Raw genomic sequence first — 7,035 nt, 5'->3', positions numbered from 1 at the left:
AACACGCAGTTTTAGTCCATTCTCACGGGAAAAAAAAAAAAAAAAAAGAAAAAAAAAAAGTTTTTCCCCCGTGTAAGATTATGTTTAATCTCAGAAACATTTCACTAATGATGCTCTTAAGTGTACTTGCTGCTTTTCTGGTGGAAGGCTCCCTGTGTCTCACTGCCTGGTAACAAAACCCACCAGCTGAGAAACAAATCCTGCTTATTTTCAGCTCTTTGCAAGGTTGGTCAAATCAGATTTCTCTCTTGTGGTGCACAGACCCAACAAGTCCACCAGCCTCACAGGACTCTGTGGCTGTGTCGTTCTCTGGTCTGGGCAAACGGCACTGCTGGCGTGCTTAAGTGGTCAAGAGGCTTTTCCTTTGCTCTTCGGAAAGCAATTGGGATTGAAGAGGCTTCTTTTGTCCAGGAAAGTCCCAATTCTGTTCCGGGTCACTGAGTTGCTGGTTGCTGTGTTTGGGAGCTGGGGGAAGAGAGGAAAGGGAAGGTTTTCCCACGTGCTGCTGAAATGCTCGTTACAGTCATTAGTAACGGAACAAAGCAATTTGTGAGCCGAGGGAAGGAGAAGTGATTTCCTGGTGGGTAGGAAATGTCCCAAAGGTGGCTGCTCCTGGCCACCACTGCAGGGAGCTGGCGTGGGGATGTGCTGCTGGACTGTCCTGAAGCCTTTTGGCTGTCTTTTGAGCAAATCAAAGACATCTTCAGCTGTGTTTCATTCTTTCCCTCTTTCTCCTGAAAAAGGCTGAATTGCCTTCTGCTCTGTAGTTAAAAGAGCTTGGTCTGGAAACATCTGAGAGCTTGTGGCCCTCACTGGCATTCGCTGCTGAGCGATGCCAGGTTGCAAACCAACAGCTAAGCTTCAATTTGCCTCTGCACTGAAAAAGCAGCCCCAGGTGAAAGGAAAATTTCCTTGTGGAGGGGATGGGGAGATGCTGCCAGCCCCACTCCTGCTTCCCATGGGCAGCTGGTGGGTATCCTGAACACCTGGGCTGGGCAGCTTTCCTCTGCCAGTAACCCTGCTAGGCTTAAAAATTCCTCATTACGACTGGATGTAAAGCCAGCTGGGGAGAGAGGCGAGGGAGGATGCTCTGTGCATTGCCATGCAGGCGTGCTCCCTCCCTCGGTGCCTCTTTGGGAACGCGGGACCCACAGAGCCACCCGTGGGCAGCAGCAAACACAGGCTCAGAGCTGGCCGTGCCAGCTGGGCTTGCTTTAAACAAGCCCCGGTTTTTTACTAGAAATGAGTCAGTTTGGGGTTTGTTTGGATTTGAGGGGGTGGCGGTTGTTTTTAGGGCACTATTTTGATACCATTGACTTGCTACACATTCAAAGCAGTTTTGGAACAAGATGACAACGACCCACTTAAAAGTTAAATGAGGGTCAAGTTATCCTAACTACAGCGAAATCCTAAATAACCGCTTGTAAAACAAAGACAAAAGACAAACACCCTTCCCTACCAGAAAAAACCCCAACCCAAACTGACCCATTTTGTGCTCTATGCTCCGCTGGAGGTCACCTATTTGGCTCTAGGGCACAGCTGGCTTGGCTTCTAGGAGGGACCCTCGGGGCTTTTTGCGGCTGCGGGGCTGGCAGGGGCCGGTGGCCGGCAGAGGGGGCCCGGCTGTTTCGCCAGGGCCACGGAGAGATCGCGATCGTCAAAAGAAATCATAGAAGGACTCTTTAAAAATCATCTAGTCTAACTGCCCTGTAGTGAGCAGGGACATCTCCAGCTAGATCAGGTTTCTCGGAGCCCTATCCAGCCTGACCTTGCAAGTAAGAATAATTTGGAAAAAAAAAAAGATCGTGAAAAGAATATATATTTAAAGCTTTTTTAAAAAAAAACCTTTTCTGTCTCTAATGCTGAGCATGCTGTGAAAAGTTGCCTCTGCAGTTGCTCTGAGCATCTGTGTACTGCTTTGAGTTGACTTGTTTTGCATTATTCATTCAACCAAGGCGATGCGGGGGAGGATGACAACAACTTTGTGTCACTTTGAGTCCTTTGTGGTTTGGGCATTTTTGTGGCTGAGGGAGAGGAGAGCATCCTTGAGGGGGTTGAGGCAGCTGGACTGAGTGTGGGTCAGGCTCGGGAACGCTGTGACAGGCTGGTGACCCCACTCTGGGGCCAAGCGTGGCCTTTGAGTCCCCTCAGCTATTTGGGACGGGGTGGCAGCGGTTGGATGCTGCGGGCGCCGGGCAGGGCCAGGACAGGCTGTCCCCATATGTTGTCTTGCAGAGAAACAGCAGCTTAATACTCGTGTTATTGTCATTCCCTAAGGCAGGCCTGTAATGCTTTGCAGAGAGGCCCCTCGTGCCCTTGTGTTCAGCCTCTTTCTCTGGTGGGATCCTCACAAAGCCTCTGCTGCAGGATGAAATGCAGCAGGTGCAGGAGCACTGCTGTATATGGCATTTGGGACAGCCTGCTGATGAGCTCTGGGAGGTGGGTTGAACGCTAAAACTTCACACTGGTAAACAATTTTTTATCAGTTGTGTGGGCTCCGGCTGCCTTCTCATATATACGGTTTTTTTTAGAGGTTTTTTTTTTGTTTTTTTTTTTTTTTCCCCACCTTGTAATTTTAACAGACTTTTGAAAACTCAGGTGCCAAAGACTCTCGTTAAAAGTGGTATTTGCAGAGCCAAAAGTCTTCAAGCTCTGTGAGAACAGGTCCCTCGAGAGCTCAAGGTGCTGGATGCACCGCGCTGGAGCCTGAGAGCAAATGTTTCCTTAAATCCAGTAAAGAAAGGCTTAAACCAGCCCCAGTGCACAGAGCATGCCTTGCCCAGCAGCTGGTCCTTGCTGAATTGTGGGCTGAGGGTGTGAAGAACTCCAGCTCTGCTGGCTGCTCTTGCACTGCGTATTTCTATGTATGCATTGTGTTTCCATGTGCCTTTTTATTTAGCAGTACCTCTGCAGCCTTAACTCCAAATTCCCTGGCCTCTGGATGATGCATATCCCTGTTTTCATCTTGAATTCACGCTGGGACGGTGTAGTGTGCTTTTGAATGTATGGATATATTACAAAACAGCGTTAAATGTTCAGTGTAGTAATCTGATGTTCCAGCTAATATGTGACAAATATTTCCCAATAATGGCTTGGCAGCAGCAGGAGTGCAGTGGTGCTGCAGCCACAGGACGGCGGATTGCTCCATTTCCCTGCAATTCAAACCATGTGTACTGGGGGAACTGAGCAGTTCAAACCCTCTCCACCTCTGCAGACTCAGCAGCTCCACAGGCTCTCTTGCTTAGATTATTATAAAATTTATTTTTTATTATTACTTTTAAAATATTTGATATTAATATTTTAATATTTACCCTAACTTTATACCCAGGGATCAGCGCTCTCCAGCTTATCCTGGGAGGCTGGTGTGGCACTTTTTGTGATTTCCAGGGACTTGAAATATCTGCCTGATTTTTACTGGTGTAAATGTTGCCTTCAAGTGTCACTCGCTATCAGCCTTTTCCCCGTGTTGTCTCCCCAGGTAATTAGCACAACAGAATTTCCCTAATTGCTGCAGATCAAGGGGGTGAGGGCTCTTCTGGCTTTGTAGTCCTGACAAATGGCAGATGTTTTCCAGGAGGCCAAATGGGATGCACCCAGCTCTGCTAATTCTGCCTCTTTGTTTTGTTCTCTCCATGATAGCAGCTCTGGTATTGCATCTTCAGGATCTGGGCCTGTAGTGCCACATTTCTGTGTCCTTCAGGGTAGTTTAACAGATACTGAAAAATATCAAATATAAGCAAGTATCATTTTTTTTTCTTGAATTAGCTGTTATCTCTGCTTTTCTGAGTTGCTTTGCTTCTACTGACCTTAAATCCTTGAGGTATTCCTTACACTTACCTCAAGATACCCTTTTCTGCTTACTGAAGCCATGAAAACTCAGTATTTTTCTGTAATTTCTATGATACAGAGTGAGACAAAGAGCTTTACAGACTATTCAAGTTTTAAAATGTCTTCTGAATCCCCCTTTGCCTCGGTTTTCCGTACCCTGCCAGTCTCTTCACTTCAGCAGGGTTTGCTTTCTCCATCTGCCTTTGCCCGCGGGAGGCTGGGACATTGGAATTACGGATTAGTGTAAACAGGAATTTTTTTTTTTTTTTGTAATAAACTTACAAATGCAATCAGAATTTTCTCCTGCACAGAAAAGGCTGTGCCAGGATTTAAAAAATGAGCCGGAAGCCAAGTGTTAAAGCATCTAAATAACAAAGAACAACTGGCTGGGAAGGACTTTTGGCAAATGGTGCCATTTAAATGCAGGCACTTTCTTTCTGTTTCACGTGTTTTCAAATCTTACTCCTTCAAAAATCCAATCTGCAGACCTTAGCAACTTTTGGAAAAATGCTCTTTGAGCATAGAAATGACTGCTGGCTACCTTCCATCAGCTCCTTCCTGGCGACCATTCCCCAGTCCCTTTTGGATATTTGTGGAAGGCCCCAAGGACATCTGGAGCTGTGTCTGCACGCCACATGTGCAGGAGCTGCCAGCTCCTTCTCCAGGAGCTACCTGGGATGGGCACTGACACCTTCCATCATCTCACTGCTGGGAAGCAGCTGCCACGGGATGATGGGTCCCCACCTCATCCTTGGGACCTCAAAGCTTTGGCTGCAGGATTGATGGAAACCTTTAGGTCAGGGGTTGTTTTCTTTAGTGGTTGCAATAGATGGAAATAAACGGAGGAGAGGGAGTTTTGCTTAGTTTGGCATCTCTTCCCAGCCGTGTGGGTGCCAGCCAGCAACAGGGAAAGGAGCCCAAAGTCCCCCTGGAAAGAAGAATGATTTTCTGGTGGTCCTGTGGGTGGCTGTGTGCTCTGAGGGGGTTGCTGGAATGGTGGCAGCAGCAGGTGTGCCATGGGAGTGCCAGAGGGGCTCTGCTCACAATTTTGGCCCTGTTCCACACCCCTGCTGAGGAGCTGGTGGTGGTGGTGCTGGGGGGGCAGGAGGTGACAGTCAGGTATGCAGCAAAGGGGAGGTTTGAGTCGGAATTTGGGGACTGCTCTCAAACTGAGCTCCCCCCGTGTGCTGGCGTGTGAGGGGGGGCACATCCTCTGTCCCACACCCATCCAAACAGCCCCGTCCCAGATCAGCTGCTGTGGCAGCCAGCAGTGACATTTAACGTCCTACCGAGGTGACTTCAAATGCTGGATGTGGTCAGGGCTTTCTGAGGCAGGAAATAGCACAGTATCAGTGTTATTCCCAGAGCTGACGGCGCCTCTGACACAGAGGCAGAGCACGAGCTAAAGGCAGTCTGGCCTCAAAACCACTGTCGCAGGGAAATGGGCCGGAGGCATCTTCCAGGGAGGCTGAGGCAGGGTTTCTCCTGGTGGTGCTTGGTGCAGCCCCAGCATTTGAACACCAGGGCCTGGAGCAGCCCCCAGCAACATTTGCCTTTAGACCACTTCAGCAAAAAATAATTAAAACTGGTGACATCAATAGGAGAAGGCTTTGAAAATTTATTTTTCCTAAGTCTGCCAAAGTTATTTTGAGTGTAATGAAAACTACAAAAATAAATCTGATGACCATGTCCTCCACAAGAGGCTCTGTGTAACTTTATCTTTGTCTCGACATATGAAGTCATTTACCCAGGCACAGATATTTTTTGCTGCCAACCCCTTCAGTGCTGCCTTTCCAGAGAGAGACTCTGGAGCAGGTTGGTTCATTGTTCATGGGCTGACTCACCTGGGAAGTTCCTGTTAGTTTCAAGTTGTTTTCCTCCTCTTTCTTGTTTGAATGATGGATCAATGTCATGCAAGTGAGCAGTGACTTGGCTGTGCAGAGCTGATTATTGAAAATAGACAGTGCTGGCATGGTACCTGCTGTACCTCCATCCCTCTCATCAAGTCAGTAGTGCTGTCATCTCCTGCCCACCCTGGGTGTAAGGTGGGAATGTTTCTCATCCCACCAGGCTTTAGGTTGAATTTTTCTCTCATGCAGTGTTGACAGAAGCAGGTTTTAGCACAGAAATCTTTTGGGACAGTGAGCTACCAGTGATGTACTCCTGAAGCAAGAGCCACCTTATTTCTCTGGTACAAGAAGCTCCAGACTGACATTTCATGACTGGCATTGCACAGGAATCACCATCACCTGTGTCTGTGGCTGGGGGAGTGTAGGTGACAGCAATCAAAACCAAACTCGAGCAGAAGGGCTGTATAAAAGTTTTTAATCTGCTCTTGCTGCACTGTGTGGGTGCCACATCATTTACCAACAGGTACCATTAATGAACTTCCCTCTGGCCAGCCCAGACGATGGCTGGTCAAATAGCCCCATCTGCCTCACCAGCTTCTTCCCTTGGCTTCCTACTTGGGAAATCCTAGACTATCTACAAAACTGGTGTCTTCTGATTTCCATGACCAGAAACACTTCTCTTCCCCAGTGCTGTTGGCTTGCTCCTGTTTTGTTGCTCCAAGACATGGTCATTTGTTTGACTTTGTAGGCTGCAGGGGCAGTAGGTGCAGTGCCCTTTAAAGGATCCAAATATAACCCCACCACTCCTGACACTCCAGTAGAGGCTGGAGCAGTGAAGGGCTGAGTGGTACATAGCTGCCAGCTGGGGTCAAAACATGAGCAAACCTATCAATAACTTTTTTTTGTTATTTTACAGACTTTTGAGTTAGACAGTCCCTTTCAGCACTTGTTAAATAGAGTTTTCTTGAAGGAAAGTGTTGTGAGCTCCAGCCCCTGAACAGTGCTGTCTTTGCATTGCAAATGTGCTTGTGCTTTGACCACCACATTGTCACGGCAGGGAGGAAGGTGAACTGGAGAGTGATACCCATAGCTGGCTGTAGCTGGGAGTCCTAACAGGATTTTAAGCAAGTAATTATGTTGCAACAGTTGCTCACTGAGAAGTGTGGCTTGCCTGGATTACAGAGGCCAGGGTGTGAATCCAAATACCAGCCACAAGCGTGGATCACTTACCCTTCCTCTACCACCCAAGCCAAGCACTGATCATACCAGCTGTGAGCATACTTAAGACTCCAGGTGTTATTTCAGACAGAAAACAAAGAGAAATCAGGAAACTTTTGTCTGTTATTGTCTGTTACCT

The 7,035-nt window shown here is 47.8% G+C and overlaps 1 protein-coding gene across 1 annotated transcript in view; it reads left to right on the top strand.

The window, feature by feature from the left end:
* COL23A1 (collagen type XXIII alpha 1 chain) overlaps window positions 1-7,035 on the top strand; it is a 173,972-nt gene that overhangs the window by 5,149 nt on the left and 161,788 nt on the right. The window lies entirely within an intron of this gene.

This window comes from Pyrgilauda ruficollis, unplaced genomic scaffold (assembly GCF_017590135.1).
Source record: "Pyrgilauda ruficollis isolate IOZ18807 unplaced genomic scaffold, ASM1759013v1 scaffold57, whole genome shotgun sequence".
NCBI lineage: Eukaryota > Metazoa > Chordata > Aves > Passeriformes > Passeridae > Pyrgilauda > Pyrgilauda ruficollis.
Note: the sequence above shows the minus strand (reverse complement) of the source record. Positions and strands in the feature narration are given on the sequence as shown.